We start from the raw sequence: 26,024 nt of genomic DNA, 5'->3' as shown, positions 1-26,024 counted from the left end.
GCCCTCGCACAGAAACGAAGACCCAACACAGCCAAAAAATAAATAAATAAATAAGTGAAATTCGTTAAAAAAAAAAAAAAAAGAAAAAGAAACATCTGTGGAGTCCAGGCAACCCCCAGAACCATGAGACACAGTACTCGGAAATGATTGCTATTATTTTATTCCACTAATTTGGGGGTAGTTTGCTATATAGCCACAGTACCCACAGCACCGGTCTTTCCCTTCCTTAAACTCTGAATGGTGGACATCTTTTATCCAAGTCCTGGACGTTCTTCTCTTATCTATTATTCTCTTTCCCTCAGTAATTTCGTTCTCCCCATGGCTTTAAATGGCATTTATATGTTTTGATGGTTAATTTTATGTGTCAACTTGACTGGGCAATGGGGTGCCCAGACATTTGGCCAAACATGGCTCTGGGTGTATCTGTGAGAGTGTTTCTGGATGAGATTAATGTTTCAATCAGTAGATTCAGTAGACCAAACTGTCCTCCCTCATGTAGGTGGGCCTCATTCAATCAACTGAAGACCTAAATAGAACAAAAAGTCTGGGTAAAAGGGAAATCCTCCTGCCCGACCGATTAAACTGGGACATTGGTCTTTTCGGACCTTCAGCCTTGGACTTAAACATTGACTCTTCTTGGGTCTTGAAACTGCCAGCTTTTGGACTAGAACTTACACCACTGGCTCTCCTGGATCTCCAGCTTGCCAACTGCGGGTCTTTGGCCTTCCCAGCCTCCATAATCACATGATCCAGTTCCTTATAATAAATCTCTTTCTGTCTCACTCTATCCTATATATATCCTATTGGTTCTGTTTCTCTTGAGAACCCTAATATATGTGTCATCTCTGAAAATTTTATCTCCATCACAGATTCCTTTTCTGGGTTTCAACTGCACATTTGCATATCTCCTGAAGTGTCATGGACATTCCAAAGCTAAAACATCCCCAAAATGACCCTGATCTTCCTCATCTTAGTAAACGGCAGGTCTATCCATCCAGTTGCTTAAGCCATCAACCCAGAAGTTATTCTATACAAATTCCTGTCCCTTATGTCCCCAAACTAATGCATCACCAAGTCCTAGCAATTCTTTTTCTACATAATGGCAAATATAAATTATTTTGGTCCTGACTGCTGCCACTCTTGTCCAAGCAACAGTTGTCTATCACGTAGGCTAACACAGTAGTTTTTCAATATTGTCTTTGCGTCTAATCTTGCCATCTCCACTGCTACCACTCTATAATATAGTCTTCATACAATAGCAGACTAATTTTCTTTTAAACATAAATTATACAACTGTATCCCCCTGTTTAAGAACTTTCAATCAGGGCTAAAATTCCATATCCTCTCACTTGGTCTATGAGACCCTGCGAGATTTGATTCTGCTTTCCTCTTTAACTTCATCTTGACTTGCTCTCTTCCTTGCTCACTAGGTATAGTCACAATGGCTTTCTCTTTGTCCTTAAGAAATCCCACACCCTTTCTTTTTACCTATGCTGTTCCTTCTGTGTGGAATATTATTCCTTCCTCCTCTGGCTACACGCTTATTCTTATCATCTCTTGTCTTAATTCACTCACATTCATCCTTCTGATTGCAGCTTAAATGTCACTTTCTCAAGTAGCATCTCTGACATCCGCCTCCAATCTGATTTTAGCTTCTTATGTTAGTCCCTTTAAAAAAACTGCACTTACTTTTAATTATAGTATTATCACAATTTGAGATCATATGCATACTTTTGTTTATTTGGTATACAACTTATTTCTGTCACTACTCTGTAACTGAGTTCTTCTACTCTGTCACTACTTATGACAACAGAGATCAAGTCTTATTTGTTCACCACTGAACACCCAGAAGTTAATAGTTTCCAGAGCACAGTAGGTGCTCAATACATAATTGTTAAATGAATAAAGTGTGTTCTTTCAGTCAACATTTTTAGATACTTGGCACTTTTAAGAAAACGACTCTACTTTGTGAGCATGTGATTATGTAAATAGACATCTCAGAGGGAGAACTCTCCACTAGAGGACAACATTTCAAGAACTTCATTCAGAGGCAAGCCACAGCACAAGTCCAGTCTTCAGAAAAGTCCTAAGACCTTAGCTTACTTCCACTTAAGAAAGCTGGAAATTGGTCTCTCCACTTTGTTTTTTTATGCAGCAGATTTCTTATGATTTCTAAACTTCCCACTTTAAAGAGTCAACTGGAGCCAAGACCAAAAAAAATTGCGGCATTATTAAAAGGGATGTTTTTCCTCAGTTTTACTGAGAAGCAAATAATTATCTTTTAAGAATAAAAATGGAATCTTATTTCTACTATTCCAAATATTTTTACCCCTGCCTTTAAAACCATCAAGAGCAACAAAGTAAAAACAAAACAAAAACAGTTTTTGTCACTTACAGGTTGTATTGTTCCCTTTTTGGATATCTCCATGGCCAGAGGATCAAGAATTCTGAAAGCCAAATAAAATAATAAAATAAATAAACATCTAAAATAGAACAGACAACAAGAAAAACCCTTCAAAGCCTAGACAACGTGAAATGACCATTCTCTCTCTATAAAATATTATTACAATTCTGGCTTCTGATTTGCTGCAATCACAACACTAACAAAAATTCTACGGTGGGATGTGGGTAAAGAAATCATGTCTGTGATTACACACAGTGCAGGAAAATCCTTTGGTGAATACCTGTCACATGCATGAAGCTCTCTACTACTATTGCTGCATCCATAACAATTCAGAGTAAAATAGGTCAGATAAACATCACTCAATCACATTTTTCTTTCCTCCTGGGATCAGAAACATCCCAGCTTTCTCCTGCTGCCCTGAGCCTGATATCAGCATTTTTTTTTGAAACCTGCAAGATTGTGATTAAATATTTTCCCCCTCTGTCAATACTTTTAGTAAAAAAATGAACTAAATAAATTAAATCAACAGATAAAAGAACATATGAATGAATTAGGCATTGGTCCCTCTCATCACTGTCCCTCCTATAAATGACAGATTAGCTGCTCATCTAAAATCTGTCAAGCAAATGCTTTGAAAATTGAGGTAAATTAAAAGAATTGTAAGACAGTCCTGTTCAACAGAAGTAGATGACAGCATATGTCCTGTAGCTGTATTTCTTGAACTAAAGTATACAGGCAACAATCTTGAATTGTTGAGTGAGTATTTTTCAAAATTACTGTTTTTTTGTGAATATGTATTTGTTCATTGAACTAGGCTCTGTAATTCCTACTCCCTAATGCCTTTTCTTTTCAATAAATTTTTTTAAAAGTCCATACTTTACGTTTGTATTTCCATATAGCCTTTCCAAAAATGTTATTGCAGGATTTAATAAGTTTTATGTTTTTAAAAAAGCCCACACATTTCTTGGAAAATACTGCTCTAGAAAAATTTCCATAAGCATAAGGCAGCCAAGAGATCACTCAGTCATTTATTTTTCCTCCCTCACAGCCTTAGACTGGAGAATTGTCAAAAAAGCAGAGTTGACCATTTGTTAAAGGTGGCAAGACAGATTTTATTCAGACTACTGCAGTAGGAGAGAGAGACTCCAGTATAAACTGGAGTGCTCAACTCCAATCTGTGCACAGCTGACTGGACATTTTAAAGGGAGGATGAGGGATGAGGGAGGAGGAACAAATGGAGGCTTGAGCAGGGTCACGGAAGTGGAAATTTGCCAAAATCAGGCAGGGGGCTGTGTTTCCAAGAACTGTTAGGCAAGGCAGGTATAGGATCAGGGTGTAACTCAAATGGTAAAGATTTTTGGCAGTTGTGAGCTTTCTCAGGCAGGAGCTTAAAACGGCTAGGTCATCCTAGGGATCTTAGAAGATGTGAGCTCTTAGTAACTATGCTAGTCAAGCCTCTGAGTGTGGCGGGTGGCAGGTGGCAGCGAGGTGTGTGGATGACATCGTTTGTGCTGAGACTTTGCAGTACTCTTAGGCCAAGGCTGAGGCTTAGTCAAGAAGAAGGGTCAGTGGAGCCTGACTAAAGGTGGCCAAGGAGATGGTCTTTGTTAGACTTCTCATTCTTTAGTGTAGAATGCAGTGATCAGTCTGAATGACAAAATTAGTGATGCCAGCCACTCTCCTTCTGTAGGGTTTGTGATAGAATTGAGGTGAAGGAAGATAAATTAGTGGAGACAGAGCAGAACAAAAAAAGATACCAAAGATGCTCACCAGGACCCCACAGCTGACTCCAGGAACTGTTTTAACTTTCCTCTCAGCTTGGAGCAGTGAGACCATGAATCAACCCTTGAGACTTCCAGTTGGTTCTTTTATTATGACTCTTTTTAGTGTTGTAAGCAAGGTAAGGATTTGGCTTTGTATTCGCATTGATGATTTGAACTTTTAGGGAAAAAAAAATACAGGAAAGAAAAGATAAATCACCATTTGTTACAATTCTCTGAAAGATATTGAGAAATGAGTAGTGCTCTCACTTCTTTCCTTGGCAGGAGGGTATGATTTTTCCTTCATCTACAAATATTTATATCCAACATATATAAGACATTGTTCTAGGAACTGGATGGAGGATGTAGATGTGTATATAAAAGAACAATGAAAGAGACAGACTTTCTCTAAAGAGCGTCCAGCCAAGGAGAGGGAGAGAGAGGCTTTATAGAACTAACTGTGGTATAGTTCAGAAAATGCTAAGTGCCTTCACAAAATAAAATGCACTGAAAGTGTTGCCAGGAGTTGATATTTGCCTTTGGTTGGACAAATTTGCAACTACTTTTAGTGTGGGGTAAAAGAGTAGAATTTGGACTAGTGAGAAGACGAAGAGCATTCCAGACTGGGGTAAGGATGTATAAAGGAACAAAGGAAGGGGGTGTATCATGAGGGTATGAGGAAAAGCAAATTATTTTGTGGCGCTGAAGGATGAAGTGTATGAAAGGAAGTAGTAAGAAATAATGCTGCAACTAGATACCACTGAATGCCATGGGACAGATAACATTTAACATATATGAAAAAGTGTGCAGGTTCTTTGCATACAAGATCTTCTTTTATAACGGAGTTACGTCCTGATAAACCCATGTACATTGAAAATATTTTAAGTCAAAACTGCATTTAATACACCAAACATCATAGCATAGCCTAGCCTACCTTAAACATGCTCAGAACACTTACATTAGGCTACAGTTGGGCAAAATCATCTAACACAAAGACTATTTTATAATAAAGTGTTGAATATCTCACATAATTTATTGAATGCTGTACTGAAAGTGAAAAACGGAATGGTCATCTGGGTCCAGGATGGTTGGAAGTGTAGCTGTTTTTTACCCTCCTGATTGCACAGCTGACTAGGAGCTGCGGCTCACTTGCACTGCCCAGCATCATGAGAGAGAGTATCATACTGCATTTCATTAGCCTGGGAAAAGATCAAAATTCAATATTCGAAGTACAATTTCTACTGAATGCCTACCCCTCTTAAACCATCATGTAGTCAAAAAATCATAAGTTGAACCATAGTAAGTCAAGGACCATCTCTATGTCAGGACAACCTTATAGGGAGAGTTTTCTGGAGGTTATCAGAAATGATTGGGAAGAGAAAGAGTGTTGAGAAGAAATGTACACAATTTAAAATACAGTAGTCAGGGCAGTCTCAATAAGTAGTAGGTATTGGAGTCAAAACCTGAAGCAGGTGGGTAAGCAGGTGATGGAGATACCTGTGTGAAAAACTTTCCAGCAGAAGGAAAGGCAAGTGAAAGGAGCCTGAGGAGAGAGTGGGGTCAGAATATTAGAGGCTGGAAGGTGAGCAAGGGAGAAGGGTCAGATATTAAGTCAGGGAGCTAACAGTGATGGGCCTTGCAGGTTATTACAGGGACCTTGACTTTTGCTATTAGTGAGAATATTCTTGACCTGACTTAGATTTTGAGCGGATCACACTTCTTTCTGTATGAACTATATGCTAGTGGGAGGGAAAAGGCAAAAGCAGTGAGAAGACTGTTGGAATAAACCAGGCTGGAGCTGCAGGTGGCTGGGCCAGTGTAGTAGATCAAGCCAGGACCTTGGCTTCACTAACAGCATGCTCCGAGTTACTTACCTGAGATGCAACTAATACAGAAGGCCAGATGCAAAGTGAACAATACAAGAAAAAGTGCATATCATTATTCATAAACAAAGGGTAAGTTTTAGTGGTGATAGAGTTTGTGGAGGTTGTGTGGGAGAATGTATAAGTGGAAAATCAAGGAGACAAGGCTAGGAAGATCTGTGACTCCTGTCCAGTTTTTATAAGAATGGCTCTAGGTACAACTGTATGGATAGTGAATGATAAGGGGAAGAAGAAGATGAAGAAGAAGAAGAAGGAGAAGGAGGAGAAGGAAGAGGAGGGGGAGGAGGAGGGGGAGGAGAGGAGGAGGAGGAGGGGGAGGAGGAGGAGGGGAGGGGGGAGGAGGGGAAGGGGGAGGAGGGAGAGGAGGGGGAGGAGGGGGAGGAGGGGAGGAGGAGAAGGAGAAGGAGAAGAAGAAGGATGAGGAGGAGGAGAAGAAGGAGAAGATGAAAGAGAAGAAGAAGGGGAAGAAGAAGGGGAGGGGAAGGGGCAGGAGGAGGAGGAGGGAGAGAAGGAGAAGAAAGAGAAGAAGGAGGAGAGGGAGAAGGTGGGGAGGGGAGGATCAGAAAGACACTGCAATGTGTAGGGTGTCAGGACTGGGCAGAAGTGGGAAGTGGAATATCAGAAGGCAGAGGGGACATCACCACATCGTTGCTTAGATAGATTTTACAGACTAGACAGAATTTGAGAAAAACAAACATTTTACATTATTGCTGGGGACAGAGGCAAGGGAGAGTGTTGATGAGGTAAAGTCCCTGTATTGATATGCATACGACATTCAGTGTAATTCAAATAAATTGAGTGCCATTGATGGATCCCTTCTTTCTGCCAGAAACTAGGTTAGAGGTAAACAAAGTTGAATCTGCAATCCTGTTTACCACCTTCATGGAGATTTTAGCCTAGTGGGAAAGAGAGGCAAACCAGCATTTAAGTAACCATACACCAAGTGCTTTCGGGGGGTGGGGGGGAGGTACATGCAAAAGATACCCAAGAAAGATACCCAAGAAATGAGGACAGTGGGGCTAGAAGAAAACAACCTTGAGACATAAGTCACACCAGTACAAGTAACTTTGCACACCTAGCTGTTTACCTGATCTCTTTAAGCTTCAGTTTACTCATATGCAAAATAAGAGCGTGGGACTTCATAACCTCGAGGCTACTTGGCAATTCTAAGATTCTAAGACATTGTCTTATAGTTTGCCAGGGCAAGGTTTAAAGATTCCAGGCGGCCAAGAGAATTAGCAGCTGATCAGCCTCTTCAACATTGGTTTTGTTTCCTAGTTATTTTATTATCAAACTTACATTAAAACAAGTTTAGTAATTGTTTGAAACAAACGATCATTACTTAGAAAGCAGCATTTCAATTGCGTTGCATTTAAAAGACTTTGAAAAGCTCAGGAAGTATAGTTTTCTCCAACATTGTTTTTCTTTTCTACAAAAACCTTTTGTGCAGGTTCAAGTACAAGGTTAGATACTAATTTGATTCTCTGCATTAAGGAACAGTCTTTAACATAGCACTGAGATATGCACTTATCTAGAGGGACTGTTTTTGAAAGAAACGCTGCTTTGTTTTTCTAAATTATCCAAACCAGAAATAACTGGCTGATTTGTTGATATGCAGATAAATTATTTAGCCAGCTCCAACCTGCCTGAATATCTTTCCACCACCCTGGGAATATTGAACCTAAAAAAAAAAGAGAAATTTTGTTTCCTAGAGAATAAATATCAAATATTAGATAGTACCCTTAAGGAATAAGAAAATTCGATAAGTTCCTTTCTTTTTTTCACAAAAAGAAATTCATTCTCTTCAAGTACTGATAGAAAGCCCTCTCTGGGTGGACCTGTCAGGGTGTCAGAATGGAGGCATTGAAAACGAAGTAAGTTACTGCCTTGCCCAGTTAGGACCAAAACCAAGGGCAATGTCTAATCATTTTCCAACTAGAACTAATGAAATAACAATGACTTATGTGAAGATGTAAAACACAACTTTCTTTTAAAGTCCTACTGACTGCTTTGGTTGTTTTTCTCTCCACCTGCCCTTCTAAATTCTCTGGTTTTCCATTTGCACATTGAAAGACTTTTCACTGGATTAACTACTCAAATTTAAATGAAAGTTCCAGTCAAATATACCTGGTTTTGTTTTGGAATAACCTTTCCTCTGACAGAATTTTGGTTTTTCAATTTCAAGGCAAGTCAGTTCTATCTTCAGTTTCCCAAACTCTCAATCCTGAAACTATGTTCTTGTTTGTTAACTAATGCCGCCACTTTTTCCACTGCCCCTCACTGGACCATTCCTCTTTTTTTTTTTTTCATTCTTTCTACACTTCCATCTACTTTGTTTATGTTACTGTCAGCCTAAAAGTGAGACTATTCTGTTCCCAAATATGTAATTACTCTTATCTTTTCTTCATGGTGATCCATGTAGAGCACCACGAGCTAATACTGGCTAAGAAAACATTCTCTTTAGAATATGTCATGTTAAGAACCATATTAGCCCTTGTAGGAAGGAAAAAGCATCCCTAGAGGTTGCTGCTCAAAGAGAACATTTCAGCTTTCCTTGCCTCACCACCCTGCTTGCCCTACTTTCCTCTACGTGAAGAGTAAGCCCTTCCTACCTGTGACAAGGGCAGCTGCTCTTTTTGCCCTTCAGCGTATCCCTGCTGTGTGTTTCTCTGGGAACTGCCAAGTTCTAGGCACCAAGTAGAAGTGGCCTGCAGCACCTGCCACAGAGTTCCTAGATACCCAGATGTGGACTGTGTCTGCCTGGGGATCCTGCACCCACAAGTCCTTAGGACATGGAAAGAGTCCCTCCAGAAGAGGCAAAGTACGTTTCATACCGACCCAACCCACATCAATACCTTTCCGAGAACAGAGCAGAAGCACAGAATGAGAATATTTTCAATCACACAGCTTTGCTGGAGGGAGGATTCCAGGTGGTGAGGGGCGATCTGAGCATCAAACAGACACAAGGTTAACTGTGCAGGTGGTTAGAGCAGGTGTACACCCAGGTGGTAAGATCTTAGGGGGTCTGGAAACATCTAAACGCTAGTGCTAAATCTAAAAGCCCTCTACATGAAAAGTTTGAAACGTCACCTATAGAGATCCAACCCTTTGCTAGGTTTCTGCTACATGATGAAATGCAAATACCTTCAGGAAGAGATATATTTTAAAATGCGTTCATCAATATCACCTTCATGCAAAAGGGTTTATAGCTCCCCTTGTGAAATGAAGCACGTTTTTATTGGTGGTGGGTCAAAAATATATTTTCACCCAATAAAAAAGGAGAAGGAATGCTAGGGGAATGTGGGTAAGAAGGATAAGGCCATTGAAGAAAACTTTGGTGAATAATCTGGCACAAGGATAGTTCAGTGTAAGGCAGGATCTTACTGGCAGTGCATTCTCTGAATTCTGGAATCTTCATCCTGTTCTTATTCTCCTTAAATTGCATGAAGAGCAAACTTTGCTAAAGAACCTGACTTCTTTCTATTTTCCAGAGGATATTACATCCTTCAAAATCCAAAGAAAACACCATAGTATAGTAAATTTTACTTCCACATGGAAAAACAACACTTCCATTATTATTTGAGGTTTTAAGTAAATTTCTTAAGACTTTGTATAATTTCTCAAGGCTTTTGATGTTGTTAATTATGCAGAGTAATATGATTTGGTCTTCGAAAATGCAAACTCTAAGCACAGGTCTTCAATATCTAGTATTTTATATGTTATGTATTTTAAATTATAATTAGAAATTAATGAGTCAAATATACAAAGCATGCAATGCAAAAGAGAGACAAAATAGGAAAAAAAATATGACTAAAGTCAGGGAAAGTTAGCACTCTTTTACTTAGATTTTTTTCTGACCTTAGTCTAATTCTCCAGATTATAAGAATAATGTCTCATTCTCAATTTTTTTGTTGTTTTATAATCAGATTCCTGACATTTAGTATTACAAAAACAAAACTTGGTTATTTTGTTAAATCGTAAATTAATAATCTCTCTGAATTTAATGATCTAATTATTTCTTGTTTTTCAGAATGACCAGATTCTATCAGAGCTAGAAGATTTTCTAAGACAATTTTTGTTCTCATATTCAAAACCCATGATATGGTTTCCTGTTAAATTTTCTCTGTCTTATATAGTGTATACATATGTTACCATAGTTTCTGCCATAGATTAATCCCCTATGGGCAGTCTACAAGTGAATGAGTTAGCAAATTGAGTTTCTTTTTTTAAGAATCCAGACTTTTTATTTAAGTAATTAAAAAAAAAAAAAAAAAGAAGAGGCCAGGCCTCTGATTGCAGGCATGTGAACCAGAGAAAGCACTTTGGTATATCTGGTCTCCTGTTTTTTTCTGGTAGCATATCAAGGAGTTGCAATGGGCAAACTCTAGGTCCTTTTCAGATAAAAAATTCTAGACTAAAAAGCAGATGATTAATTCCAGGAACAACATATCAGAGTAGGAATCTGAAACAGCTGGTGATGCTGGTATTTCTTTAAATAAAGAAAGCTTCAAAATAGTAATTTGAAATTAGGATGAAAGTTAATTTTATGCCACAAAAATTAAATGATACACAAATTATTAATTTTCTTGAAAATAGTGGATTAATTTTCTTGAAATAAGAAAATGAGCCTATCTTTTCTTTTTATAGTTTCTATCTCTTTATTGATATTCACTATTTGGTGAGATAATGTTTTCCTGGTTTCTCTCAGTTCTTGGTTCATGGATTAATTTACCTCTTTGAATGTATTTAAGACAGTTGAATTAACATCTTTGTCTAGTAAGTCCAATCTATGGGGTTCTTCAAGGATAGTTTATGTTAATTACTTTATTTTCTATGAATAAGCTACATTTTCTTATTCCTTTGCATGCCTCATATACTTTGTTGTTGCTGAAAAACTGTATATTTTAATATTATAGTGTGGCAGCTTTGGAAATCAGATTCTCCCCCTTGCCAAGGGCTTTTTGTTTCTGTTAGAGTTGCCATTCTATATCTGTTTAATAATCATTCTGATTGAATTTCGTAAAGTCTATATTCTTTGTTATGCATGGCCACTGAAGTCTATGTTTTATTAGCTTAGTGGTTTGCTAGATTGGACAGGGGTTTTAAAACCTGGCATAAAAAAAGGAAAATAATTCTCTTATTCTCTGTAGATGGGCTTTGTGTATGTGAAGCACACATTCTACACTCGGCCAGGCAATTTACAGCTGTGTTATAGCCTTTACTTTCTGCTTTCACCAAGTCTGAAGGTCAGCCAGACATGAGAGTGTAGGCCTTCTTGGATCTTTTCTGGGCATGCGCCAGGCCTTCTAGATTCCAAGGAATATGTCAGAACTCTTCACACCCCTTTTCCTCTAAGCTTCTCGTCGTTCTCCAGCCTTTCTTCCTAGGCATCTGGTTACTCTGTTGTTCATCCCTGCTCTTTTCCATTGCCCTAGGCAGTAGAAACTAATACATTTTCCTTTAAATGTTTTCAACAAATCCTCCACCTCAACACTGGGAGACCTCACTCAGAGTTAGGTGAGATAGCACAAACTCTTGGAGCCAGTCCCATTGAGAGCTACCAGACTGCTTAAAACAGATGATCACAGAATAAGGCTCATTGTGCTACATTATGCTATTCTGTGGCATAAGTGTCTATGTTAGCTCTGGGCTGTTGTTCAAGGCTACCGGCAAACAATGGGATGAGGGATGTGACCAGGGTAAGTTAAAATGCCACAAAGTTGTCTTACCAAAATTCAGCTTTTTTTTCTTCCGTAATTAAATGTTTTCCTGGTTGCTGCAAACTTCTGGTTACTTTCCAGGTTTCTAAAAAGTTTGATTCTGATAGTTTTTGCTAGTTTATCCTTTGCTTTGTGAAGGGATAGACTTTTTGAATTCCCACTCTGCCATTTTTGCTGATGTCACTTCGATGATTTTTGACAAGTGTATAAAACTGTGTACCTACCACTATAGGATAAACGTGACAAAAAGGAGTCAGAGTCAGTGCCTCATTCCAACTGATTCCCTAGTAGTCCTAACATTCTCATAAAATATGGAGTAGCAAGAGTGCATAAACGGTAAGTATTAAAGAGCAAAAAAAAAGAAAAAAAGAGAGCAAACATCATAGTTTGGAAAATAGTGCCCAGGAGAATTATGTAAAGGTCACAGGATATGAATAAATATTAATGCACTTATCATGCAAAATTGGAAAAAATGTGCTATTACAACTGAAATATTATTCAAAGACAAGCATTGTAATTAAGGGTTTCCTTTTCCCATGGCAATGGTAGAGAAATGCAGGTTTATTCTCAGCCTTTAGCCAGTTCATAATCATTTTAAAAATTCAAATGTAATTCTTGTTGCAATAGTGCTTAAAGACTGAATGAATAAGTAGTTAATTCCTCACAAGCATGGCATTCAACCTGCTAAACATTCATATTCCTGTCTAGCACATTCAGGAATGCTGTAGAATCAATTCACTGTTTTAATCCTCAGAAACTTATAGCTAACTGAAACCATTGTCAGCCCATCTCCTTTCAGGGAAACCAGAGATTTCTGGATGATCTATAGACAACTAGCATCTATATTTGGGTCAAAATGTTCTTCTTTCTCCCCTTCAGATCTCCCTTGCATTATCCTAATTCATCAGAATAGTTTATGTGGACTACCTTGCATTTAAGACCTGGGATCAATGTAGACCCATCACAGCTACTCTGTTCAGCGTCTACCACACTGATATTTGCTCCACGCTACTACAATACGTAAATGTTGGCAAACATTTAGAGGCGCAACTTGGTTCTGAGCCACATGTCAGACAGAGATGACTATCTCAGGGTTAGTCTCCCAAAGAGCCTCCTAAAATAAGATTTGATTCAAAAGCAAATAGATCTTAACTCTAACACATGTTTTTTCTGGTTTCCTTTGTATTTTAAATCTTGCTTGTAGCAAAATTACACATTAAAATAAATGCATTGCAGTTATAAGGAAAAAGCAGGAAATGAATCTATAACTTTTTATTGTTTTTCTGTGCCAAACAACAGAAACTTTTAAGGACAGTGTTGTTAACCTTGATTTTCTTTATTAATTGAAAAAGTCAAGAATTAATAGAAGATTCAGAAAGATCATTACCTGATCGGGTTAAAATTTTTAAATTTTATAATTGCTTAGTTTTCCATTGATAAATAAGCAGAATAATAAAATAATGCACATGTAGTGTTTCTTAAATTTTGCAATTTTTTAAAGTAAAATGCCAAAGTAAATTAGGTCATGGATAAAAAAGCTTTAAGAAATGCACATTAATATTCATATCAAAAAATACCTTGCCATGAGAAATATAAATATATAAGGAGTACTTATATAAATTATTTCTTCAACAATAAAAATATGACAAACATTAGGAGCAGATGAACTGAGATATTTAGCAGTGACAGCAAAAGAGGCTCAATTTCCTTATACTTACTCCAAATATAACATTTTTCACCTCTTGATGGTACAAAGTCATTAAAACAAATGACTGATTAAATCAATGTCTTAAAAATAATTCCTTCATGGGACTTCCAGGGTGGTCCAACTAAGAAGTCCACACGCTGCAAGGAAGATCCCGCATGCCACAACCAAGACCCAGTGCAGCCAAAATAAATAAATAAAAATAAATAAATAAAATAAATATTAAAAAAAATAATTCCTTCATGATTCAAAATAAATAAAGTCAAAAGCCAATCTGAGGAAAAAGAATTACAATTTATAGACTATCAAAGGGCTAGCCCTTACATGGAAAATTTCCCTACAGAGCCATAAGTAAAAGTCTGACAATAAAATAAAAAATATGCAAAAGATATGAAAAACATCTCATGGAGAAGGAAAAATGCTTAAATAAAAATTCAGACTGAAGCTACAATGAGATAACTGTCTTCACCTCTTCAACTGGCAAAGACCCAAATGCACATCGACAAAGTCTGATGATGTCTTATGTTGGCAAGGCTATGGGGGCAGGCACCCTCACACATTGCTGGTGGAATGTAAATTAATACCACCCTCTATAAAGGGCAATTTGGCAATAAAAATTAAAAATACAGTTATTTTTAGACTCAGGGATTCCACTTCTAGAAATTTATCCAACTGAAACTCACATCAGTGCAACCTGATATATAAGACGTTATGTGTGGCAAATGATTTGCAATAACTTAACTGTAAAATTTAAAAAAAGATGGTTCAAATAAGTTTGTTACACCCGTATATTACAAAATATTCAGCCATTTAAAAAGAATAAAGCAGTATTTATAGACTGATATATAAACTGATTTATAAAGCTGCAAAATTAAGTGGAAAAAAAGGGATGCTAAATAATGTATTTAGTAAGCTAAAATTTGCATTAAAAAGGGAAAAGTGAAAGCAATCTACAGATTCAATGCAATCCCTATCAAACTACCACTGGCATTTTTCACAGAACTAGAACAAAAAATTTCACAGTTTGTATGGAAACACAAAAGACCCCGAATAGCCAAAGCAATCTTGAGAAAGAAAAACGGAGCTGGAGGAATAAGTCTCCCAGACTTCAGACTATACTACAAAGCTACAGTAATCAAGACAGTATGGTACTGTCACAAAAACAGAAATATAGATCAATGGAACAGGATAGAAACCCAGAGATAAACCCATGCACATATGGTCACGTTATCTATGACAAAGGAGGCAGGAATATACAGTGGAGAAAAGACAGCCTCTTCAATAAGTGGTGCTAGGAAAACTGGACAGCTACATGTAGAAGAATGAAATTAGAACACTCCCTAACACCATACACAAAAATAAACTCAAAATGGATTAAAGACCTAAATGTAAGGCCAGACACTATCAAACTCTTAGAGGAAAACATAAGCAGAACACTCTATGACATAAATCACAGCAAGATCCTTTTTGACCCACCTCCTAGAGAAATGGAAATAAAAACAAAAATAAACAAATGGGACCAACTGAAACTTAAAAGCTTTTGCACAGCAAAGGAAACCATAAACTAGACGAAAAGACAACCCTCAGAATGGGAGAAAATATTTGCAAACAAAGCAACTGACAAAGGATTAATCTCCAAAATATATAAGCAGCTCATGCAGCTCAATATCAAAAAAACAAACAACCCAATCCATAAATGGGCAGAAGACCTAAATAGACATTTTTCCAAAGAAGATATACAGATTGCCAACAAACACATGAAAGGATGCTCAACATCACTAATCATTAGAGAAATGCAAATCAAAACTACAATGAGAAATCATCTCACACCAGTCAGAATGGCCATTATCAAAAAATCTACAAACAATAAATGCTGGAGAGGGTGTGGAGAAAAGGGAACCCTCTTGCACTGTTGGTGGGAATGTAAATTGATACAGCCACTATGGAGAACAGTATGGAGCTTCCTTAAAAAACTAAAAATAGAACTACCATATGACCCAGGAATCCCACTACTGGGCATATACCCTGAGAAAACCATAATTCAAAAAGAGTCATGTACCAAAATGTTTGTTGCAGCTCTATTTACAATAGCCAGGACATGGAAGCAACCTAAGTGTCCATCGACAGATGAATGGATAAAGAAGATGTGGCACATATATACAATGGAATATTACTCAGCCATAAAAGAAATGAAATTGAGTTATTTGTAGTGAGGTGGATGGACCTAGAGTCTGTCATACAAAGTGAAGTAAGTCAGAAAGAGAAAAACAAATACTGTATGCTAACACATATATATGGAATCTAAAAAAAAAAAATGGTCATGAAGAACCTAGGGACAAGACAGGAATAAAGACACAGACCTACTAGAGAATGGACTTGAGGACAAGGGGAGGAGGAAGGGTAACCTGGGACAAAGTGAGAGAGTGGCATGGACATATATACACTACCAAATGTAAAATAGATAGCTAGTGGGAAGCAGCAGCATAGCACAGGGAGATCAGCTCGGTGCTTTGTGACCACCTAGAGGGGTGGGATAAGGAGGCTGGGAGGGCGGGAGATGCAAGAGGGAAGAGATATGGGGATATATGTATAATGTATAACTGATTCACTTTGTTATAAATCAGAAACTAACATACCATTGTAAAGCAATTATACTCCAATAAAGATGTTTTTTAAAAAAAAGGGAAAAGGGCATATATGCTGTATTTACTCATTTACATAGAATATTTTTGAAAGAATACTCAAGGATGCAACAGCAATGGTTACTTCTAGAGAGAGAAACATGAAGGCTGGGAGACAGGGTCATGAAAAAATCTTCACAGAATATTTTCTATGTTCCAAATTTTATACCATAGGTTTGTTTATTTATTTTAAAGAGAGAAAAGGATGGTGTAGAGAGCCGCGTAGTGCAGTGGAGACAGCATAAACTTGAAGTTAGGAGCCAGGACACCTAAATCCAATCCAAACTCTGCCACTTCCAGACGGGTGACTTTGGGCCAAGTAGTTAAACTCTCTGTGGCCTATTTTCCTTATCTTTAAAATGGGAAGAAAAGTCCTGCCTATCCTGTAAGGCTGTTATGAAGACTCAACTCTTTAATACATTTATGGCAACTAGAGTACTTGACATAGAAAAGTGCCTTATTAACGTTTTTCTCATTAAAATAATAGGGTAAAACACACAGACAAACACAGACACACCAGGTATCAGTAAAATGCAGAGCTGACTGGACTTAGTACTGGGACAGTTTAGAAAAAGAGATCACAGCCAAGTTGGATTCAAGACCAGGACTGAGTGTCTGGGATAGTAGCCACTGAACTTCTAAGGGAGAGAATTCAGATACCTATCAGTTTAGTTTTGCCAATTTGGCTCTACAGCTGCTGCTCCAAAGGGTCTGGACGTACACAACCACCACCACTACCATCACCAGCACCATCACCATTACAAGGTGTGAATATAATATAGACATTAGGGAGAAAAATTTTTAGCTGAGAAGCAGAAAAACACACAAGGTCATCTAGCTCTCATGACCTTTGGAATGCATAAGCCAGGTAGAGCTGAACAGGACACACTGTGGACGGGGTTCCAGGAGAGGCACCCAGCTTTCCGAGGGGCAGAGAAGAGTGGGTGAGTCTTGGTCCAGGAAATAGCCTTCGAAATAGAACCTTCCTGAGCTCGGCCGCTGGTGTCAGAGATTCTTCACTGAGCTAAATCAAATCCACTGAGCCGGCTTTTAGCTGAGCTCTGAGAAAGAAGGAAATGGGCTTCCTGGTCCCTCTGACATGATTTTATATCCTTTCTGTGTCCTTCCCAAAGAACTACAGAATCAGATACTAGTGAGAATAGGAAGTTCTCTAGGTACAATCTCCTGTCACTTACCTTAGTATATTTGTCCAATTGGTGAGCGGTCATGGTGAGGTCACATTGAGAAATTTAGTGAGGGTTTAGGTTTTATCCTGGTATTTTCAGAGACACCTGCAAAGGTGTGGCATGCACCTCTTCTCACCCTTTGAGGTGGTAAATTCAGTAGGATCCATTACTTTGTATACAATTCAAATCGGAAGCAATTCTTCATCTTTAGGCAATAATTTAAAAAAAGAAGAAAAGAAAAGAATAAATCCTCTGTGCACGTACAAACTCAAGTAAGATTTGTTGGATAACTAGTGTGGGCAAGATATGCTACAAAAGTATCTTCTCAGCACGTGCTCTCTTACTGTAAACAGAATGCGGAGTGTAGGGCTAAATTCATCTCAGTGGTCTTGCTTTGAGCTGAGGCTTAGCTGGCCCCCAAATTCTCCTTTATGCCTTTCTCTGCTAGTCTTTGAAAGGATGGATTCCCAACACTTTCTTTCTTTATATTCTACCAATTTCCATCTTTGACACATTTTTCACACTCAAGTACAGTGGGTTTTTTTGGGGTTTTTTTCTCCTGGATCTCTCTCTTAACAGTTTTTATTCTGTTTCATTGAAACAGAAAAAAAAAAAAAAAAGTTTGCTTTGGTCTCATTTCTACCCTAGCCTTTCTGGTTACCTTATATCAAAGTGGATGATCACCTATTGCCTCAAATAGTCTCCTTTTCTTAACAGAGGCAGAGACAAACAGACATCTGTGACTGAGGGGGAAACAGAATTGCTCATAAGAATGAAAAGAGCCATTCAGATGTTCTTTATTAGCATAGAATAGTAAGAAAATAAGTTTTCATCTTTAACCTTCCAACCAACAATGTGCTCTGTCTCACTCACCTCCCTTAAAATACAATCTGGTTTGACTATTTAGCAAACATCTGAGCCACCAAATTAAAACTCTTAGTTTTTAATCAATGGAGGGTTTTTGGTTTTGTTTTTGGTGTTTTGGGGGTTTTTATATGTGTGATTTTGGAGAGCTGTAAAGAGATCTGTAGGATTGTTATAGAAATTTCTGTTCAAACTTCCTTAATCTGGAAAGAAGTGGTTATGAATAAGGATGTACAAGTCACTATCAATTTTCTTCAAGTTGGTCCATGTCTGTTTATCCTTTTGCTGTATGTGATGACACGCGTTGCAGTCTATGTGAAAATGTCCCATCCGCCAGTAGGAAAAGCTTAATAATTTATTTGCAGCCCATCTTCCTCCAGACAAGTGCATGCCATATATTTGCTGAGTTGTGTAACCAGCTCTCAGATCAGGCACATGGTTGGCTGCAAATGGTTCTTTCTGACATCTTTCCATTTCTCATAGTATTGATATTTAGCCCTTGAAAGCCTGGTCTGCATTTTTAAAACAAAATGGAAGTGAGGAATCAATTGTGTGATATTGGGAAGAAATGTCATGACCTTGATTATAACTGTCATTTTTGAAGGGGAAATTATAGACGTGAAATTTTTCAGGGGCAGATCCAACGCAGAGTACATGTAACTCAGAAGGGCGTTTTCTGGTCTGTGGGTAAGTTCTCAGAGTCCTCCAGCTTAACCTGAGAGGGAACCCTGCAGGCATTCTTTGTGCCCTGGTCAACACTTTTTGCTTCTATGCTAGGATCGTATACTGGGAGATCCCTGCATTGGATAAGGAGGAAGATGTATTCATACAAAGGCCTAAATTAATTTGACCTTGAAAAAAACTTAAGAAAATTATTGAACTTAATGTTTCCTTTCATCCTGAATTAGTTATTTACTACTAACTCTACTCCCATTGACAAACATCTTGGAACTTATTGTGATGATCTTTTGCTCTAGAATAGAATGAAAGCTAATCAAATGAAAATGTACCCATTAGATATCAGTTTGGAAGCCACCCAAATAACCTCGTGTAAAGCCTCTTTACTCTAGTTTCAGGGCATGGACCGCAAGGGCAACATCCTAGAAAGGCCCTGATATGTCTCAGTGTTCTCCTGGAGTCAGCTTCACCTTCCTTTTGTCTTCCTGAATCACTAAACTCCAAAAGGCTAAGAGCACGTGACAGACACCTGTCTGTGGGGACTTCAACTGAGCCTCTGGAAAATAAAACTAGAAGAAAACCAAAAGAATTGCCTAAGCATGGAAAATTACTTCATAGAATGTTCTGATTAGTATCACCCTGGTTTTATCCAGACTCATGGCTAGTGCTTATTTCCATGGCTCAGGGGAATTATTTGGCAGAATAAAATTGCGTTCTCTCTCCCACCTATTTTCTGCGGAGATTTCACACATTGACTAAATGTAATATCATGCCACACTGAGAAGCATGAGGTTTGAAACTCCTCGGCGGTGTCTGTGCAGAATACTAATATACCAAGGGGTCGGTGTTTTCTCTGAGCTGAAACTTAGTGCTTGCACCTTTCTGGTCAGTTTTAGGAAATCTCAGAATTATATTTTGGTACACGGAGTCACCTGATGTCAATCACCTTGGGAAGACATCTTAATGTTCTTTAGAGACAGAAATCCTTTAAGTGTGGCTGACACGTGGCCCTTGGGGTCAGCTGTGCAACCTGTGCAGGCACTTTGCATCCTATTTGACTCTCCTTCTACTATCTGGTACCATGTATGTATATTCTACACAACATTTGGTCCTTCTTGGTCATCCTGTGAAAGGGGAATTTATTAGCTCTAGCACTCTGAAAGACATGTGGCCCATCTGTGCAATATGCTACCTATTTGAACAAAGATAGAGGTTTCTCTTCCTGTCGACACCACCTGGGTTCTTGATAGGAGCCCCTATAGAGCATGTTCAGAAAGCATGGAGCCAGTCTATATCTATTCATGAGGGAAGACTATTCTAACCCAACTGCATCCTTTACAACGGGGGTTAGGAGAGCGCCGGCAGAGTGCATGTCGTGAAAGCACATATTGGCCACGTAGCGCTGCTGTCAGCAAAGACCTTAATGGGCTTAGAGAGGAATTCGGATGGTACAGAAAATGCCATCAATCAGATATGGCAACAGTAAAGTACAGAAGAGAAAGAGAATGAAAAGGTGGAAGAGAAAAAGGATGGGGGTAAATTCAAATACTAGGATCGTATAAATAAACTGTTTCAGTTTACTGAGTGAAAAATGATACTTACATAAGTCCCCCCTCCCCCAAATTCTCCATGGAAGTGTCAAGACTGCTCAGGGCCAGAGATTTTATCCTATCTGCACCTAACAGGTCAGCCCACCACTTCCATGGATCCTAGAACTTTACCACTTACGGCACCCGGCAGCATGAGCTTCAGTTCCAGGTTTGGCTCTTCCCGCCCCCTAAGTCCCTGCAGGGTGGCAAATGGATGTTACACACACGGTGGGTTTCCATCACAGCTGAGGAATCCTGCGCTAAGAAACCCAAATCTTTTTCTATGCAAACCTTCCCAAACTTCATCCTAGAGGGAGACATTATTCTTGTTCTCCTGGACAAACCTGCCCTCTGCTCCAGAGGGAGACACTAGCTATGGGAAGAGATACAGAAGGTGAATTCTGCTTCCAAATAAAGTCAAGTCTTCCTACTTTTACCCTTTTCAGTGCCATCTTCCTCAGCTACACAAAAACTTTTCCTAGTTCTTGCAATGTCTTCCTTATAGGCAGATACTCAGCTAATTTTATAAAACAAAAACATAAATCTTGGAAATTAAAAATTTTTTTTCCTGACTTAACTGATAGGTTAGCTAATCACTTAGTTTCTTTTAGACTTATTGTATAACCTCTTGTTCCCTAGACAGTATGGGAATATATGGTAAGCTTCTCATTTCAAAGAAATTGTCTTATACTTTTATTATACATGTACATATAAGCATGTTCACTAATAAATTACTGGAACTATTATAAAAATATACATTTCTCCTGGACAATATGTTAATTTCATGATCATGGTAGAAAAATGTTTTTGAAGTACCCACTGACACATCTATGTTCGTTTGTCTGGTAGGAAAGACAAATGTTATTCTTTTCTTGAAATTCACATTTGAATAATTGTACAATTGAATCATTCTATGTTTGATGACATTGAATTACTGAATGGTGGTGACATCTTGAGATACCCCACTTTAAGTGGAGGGAGCAAGATAGAGGAAGCCCCAAGTTTCTCACATCCTTATTTTGTAGCACACTGTGGTTTGGCAATTGTACCCAGTAGCTATATCAATAGAAAGTGTTTAACAGCTACTCTGTGGTGAGAGATGCTCTCTGAAACTAGATACTGGCAATGGGGGTTATAGGCTACTCATCTACCTCACAGAAAAAAATGTATTATGCCAGTTGGACAGAAAAAAATTACAAGAAATCATTTCTCAGCATGAGCTTTGAAAGTAACACTAGCAAGATCATTACTCATGAAAACTACTTAGAGAAGTTTCCTTCAAAACAAACCTCACTGAAGAACTAAATATAATTGATCCATTTCCTGACTAAGAGAAAAAACTTGATATCTTAGGGCCATTAGGTCTGGAATTTCCTTCATCATTAACACTGATTCGTTTTGCTTTCACATTTAGTGCAGAAGAAAACCTGGGGTTAATTACTAGATTATTCTCATTTACATCAAAGATGTTTCATTGCTCCTAGGGCTTTAGAATTTAAGATAGTCCTTTGAGAGGAATAGGTAATAGGACTTAAAATGAATAAAATGATGTTTTCAAACATCTTCTTTATGTCATTCATTAGTTTAAAAATGTGTTCTTTGAATTGAATCAATATATTGAAATTGAGAAAGATGAGATGGTCAAAAAGTATAACTACCAACATTGCAGGAAATGTTATAGGTCAAAGAGAAATCTTCTCTTCAAACATTGTCCAGAAATTTTCAATATTAAATAATGCAATTAGGGCAATTAAAAGTGTAATTTGAAAGGTCAAAATGTTTTCAGGTTTAGGGTTCTTGTTTGTCATTATTCTCACAGAAAACTCTAAATATTTGTAGTCCTCCCTCTTTTGCAACCAATTCAGCAAATTTTTCTATACATATATGTGTGTGTGTGTATACATACATGTATATATGTCAAAAACTGTAGCTCATGTGCTTTCTTAGCATATGATAAAATAAATTTGACTATTTTGTAATTCTGGAAAAATTTTGAAAATGTATCATGTCAAAGCTCTACATAGAGACTATGTTTATTTTGTTCCCTTTTGTTTGCTCAGTGGTTGGCATGTAACAGGAACACATTTTGTTAAATGAACTACTGAAGTGGCCATTTCGTGATGATGGAAATCTACGGAGAAGCAGGTACATTTTAAGGGCATCTTTTCTCAAAAGAGTCTCTTCATCTGGAACCGTGAATCTAGTGATCCAAATAGTTCCATGTTTCTTTTCTACAAGTTGTTTCCCCCCCCCCCACCCCGATGTATACCACTGTAATTTGAATAGCCTCTTTCTTTGTGGTGTATTTCAATGCAAACACTCTGAATTGATTATTATCTTACTAATAAGTTGTCTCCTTTAGGGAGTTTCAGAAGATCATATCATCCATACTTTTAAAAATGCTAGTATTGCCATTCTCTTCCTCTGAGAAGTTACTTATGCTAGATTAAAAGAATTTGATATATTGCATTGAAACAACTTGAAATAATAATTTAACTGATATAGACACTGCAAGATAATATTTTTAGTTAATTCTGGCAAGAGTTTATTATAATCATAAGTGAAACTTGTTTTAGAACTAGATAAAATTAATTTGATCAAGTGCATCTACCATGGATTTACAAATTCCTCTGCAACCAGAGCGTCAGCATATTTGAATCTGATCACCACTGAGATATGCCGAAGGGTAGAGCAATCCCAGGTGTTTTATTAGACAGGATGGTGGACTACGCGCTCTAAACACTATCTGCCTTGTGTGGGTTTACATTTCTATATTACTAACGGGAAGTCCGTGCACTCCCCCACGGCACATCTGTTTCACTCGTCGGCCGCTTGATGCCAAGCATAATCTTGTGTGTGGATAACGTGGACCATGTACTTCAACCTGCCTCTGAACTGTTTCAACAAAATTGAAAAATAGTAGAAAGATTTCCTTCATTATTTGACTTACTAGATGAAACAGAAGATACCTATGCATACTGTTCATGTTTGTTTCACACATTCTTTAAAATTTATATTAGGTATGCTTAAAGAGTTCTTAATTTCGAAAGTGGAGTTGTTTCTGGAGCCATAAAAAATCTTAAATTAAAATATAACAAACAGGTCATCTTGTGCATCTGGAAATTACCCATTAACCAAAATATTTATTCCCAAAGATATAATAGGATGCTATTTTCCAATGTCATTAAATCATATTTGAAAGAAAATATTTATAAAGATTGATTATATAGCATTGCAAATATTTATTCTAAAATACTAGAAGAAAAATGAGATTACAATCTTCTACGTTATAGTCACAGTTACGTAAGTGTCTAGAGAAAAATGACTGGAAGGAAGTACCTCAAAATACAAAGTGCAATTGTTTCCATTAGTGAAAAAGAAGTAATTTTTCTCTTTTATACTATTATTTATTATCTAATTTTCTACCATTGCAGTATTATTTTATAAATATATATATAATGCATTTTATTTTAAAATGCAGGTTTAATTCTTGCCTTTTATTTTCCACTTTAAATTTTTTCTCAGTGTAACCTTTTTTCCCCTCTGTTTTGACCCTTTTGCTTTTGTGAGCTATACTATTTTCTCTATTATTCTTTTCTCATTTGCTTCTCAGAATTATCTCTGGGTCCTCACTCCTGTCATTGCTCTTTTGTCTTCACTGCTTGCTTCTTTAATCCCACCAGCTTTTGTCATATCCTGGTTCTTTGTGTTCGTCTCTGCCCTTGATGATGGCTCAGCCAGTTTGCACCCATAATCAACTTGCTATCTCTTTTTCCTGACCCTTCAGTCTTCCCTATTTCTAAAGATGGAATCTTAAATTAATAGCAAACAAATAGCTTGTTAACGATGTGATTTATCATCTTCTAATCTGCTCTCTCAAAGATCTTTTTCAACAATAGAAATTGTGTGGAGTCTGCAGTCCCTGTGGAATTATCTTCTTTCCTTATATCCCAGAGGGGACTGGCCAGCTTGTTCTGTCTTTATAGTGTTTTGAAATTAATATACATTCTTTTCCTCTGCCTCCTTTTCTTCTACTTTCTAGTTTGCTTACTCTTTTTCCATCACCCTCCCGCATACTGCTGTCAGCCCCATCATCCTGCCTTTGTGTTTTCCAAAAATTTGAAAACTGTCGTAAGTGGTGAGCACATATCCAGGGAACCCCTTGATCGAGAAGCCAAGTAGTGAATGCTGTGTTGAGAATGTGGTCTTTAAAGGAGACAGACCTGGGCCTAATTCCCAGCTATGTGACTTCTGTCAGGGACCAAACCTCTCTCAACCTTGATCCTCGCTTATTTTCAAATAGGGGCAATCATAGTCTCACAAGCTTCTGTAGGCATCGAGCAAAAGATCATGAGTGAAAGTGCTCTGTACCCTCTAAAGCAGCGGTCCCCAACATTTTGGCACCAGGGACCCGTTTCATGGAAGACAATTTTTCCACGGACAGGGCGGGATGGTCCAGGCCGTAATGCAACCGCCGGGGAGGGAGAGATGAAGCCTTGCTCGCTTGCCCGCCGCTCACCTCCTGCTCTGCGGCCCGGTTCCTAACAGGCCGCGGACTGATACCGGTCCTCGGCCACGGGGTTGGGGACCCCTGCTCTAAAGGACTGACCACCCTTGCCCTCTGCCATCTGGTCCATACCTATCCCTTTCTCTCTCTTCAACACTTTTCACTCTCTTCACTGCTAGACGCTATGCTCCTGCTGCACTATGTGACTCCCTGAAAATGCCATGGTTTTTTTTTTTTTGGTGTTGGGTTTGCCTGGAATACTAGCGATCCTCTCTCAACCTGGCAAAATTTTCCTCATCTTCAAATTTCAATGGAAATGTTGGCATCTCCAAAATCCTTCCCCTACCACGCTCCCAATCTCGCCCCACCTACAGCCGGGTTAGGGCTTCCTTTGCAGCTATCTCACTGCCCTCTGTATTTTCTCTGTAATTTTTCTCACATGATTCTTTACCTGTCTCATCAGTTTCCTAAGCTATGACTTCTTTGAAGGCGGAGACTTTGTCTCTTATCTCGATACCCCAGTGTCTAATTGTGTATCTGATGTGCTGCAGACATTCTATAAACATTGGATGAATAAAAAATAAATGGATGCCAATGAAATTATTTGCAGCAAAAGATTATTTAATCTTATTATTGCATTGAACTGAAATATAGAAAAATAGATAGATAGATAGATAGAGAGAGAGATAGATAGATATAGATAGATCCTCCTCGCATGGATATTGCATATTTGCAACCAAGTGGCTTATTCCGTAGTCAATACAAAGAATATTTTACTCTTCATAAGCCTTTTCTGTCCTGAAGCAGTACCTCCGGGTTCTCTGGGAGAAAAGACAATGTATTTCAGGGATGTCACTGAGTTTGGTGACAGAGGAGGGGAAGAAAAAAATCAGCAAAATGTTAAATAATTAATATGAAATGTATGTAATCTCAAAATATAGTAATTTGACTAGAAAACAGTAAACTTGCAGAAAGGAAGCCTAAATAATTACTGTTCGCTTCCAGACAGTTCCTTGAATTGGATTCATATTGAGCTAAGGCTATCA

General features: G+C 38.0%; 1 long non-coding RNA gene across 2 annotated transcripts in view; it reads right to left on the bottom strand.

The window, feature by feature from the left end:
• LOC103014962 (uncharacterized) overlaps positions 1 to 26,024 on the bottom strand; it is a 59,866-nt gene that overhangs the window by 14,467 nt on the left and 19,375 nt on the right. Inside the window, exons 1-3 of one of the 2 annotated variants that reach the window (XR_449841.1) lie at positions 17,350 to 17,520; positions 4,175 to 4,342; positions 2,396 to 2,447 (exon numbers count right to left, since the gene is read on the bottom strand). This is a non-coding gene — a long non-coding RNA (uncharacterized LOC103014962). Of the gene's footprint in view, positions 1 to 2,395; positions 2,448 to 4,174; positions 4,343 to 17,349; positions 17,521 to 26,024 lie in introns of those variants that run through there. The other variant, XR_449842.1, reaches the window with a different exon arrangement.

Source organism: Balaenoptera acutorostrata, chromosome 17, assembly GCF_949987535.1.
Source record: "Balaenoptera acutorostrata chromosome 17, mBalAcu1.1, whole genome shotgun sequence".
Lineage (NCBI taxonomy): Eukaryota > Metazoa > Chordata > Mammalia > Artiodactyla > Balaenopteridae > Balaenoptera > Balaenoptera acutorostrata.
This window is presented reverse-complemented; position numbering and strand designations above follow the sequence as displayed.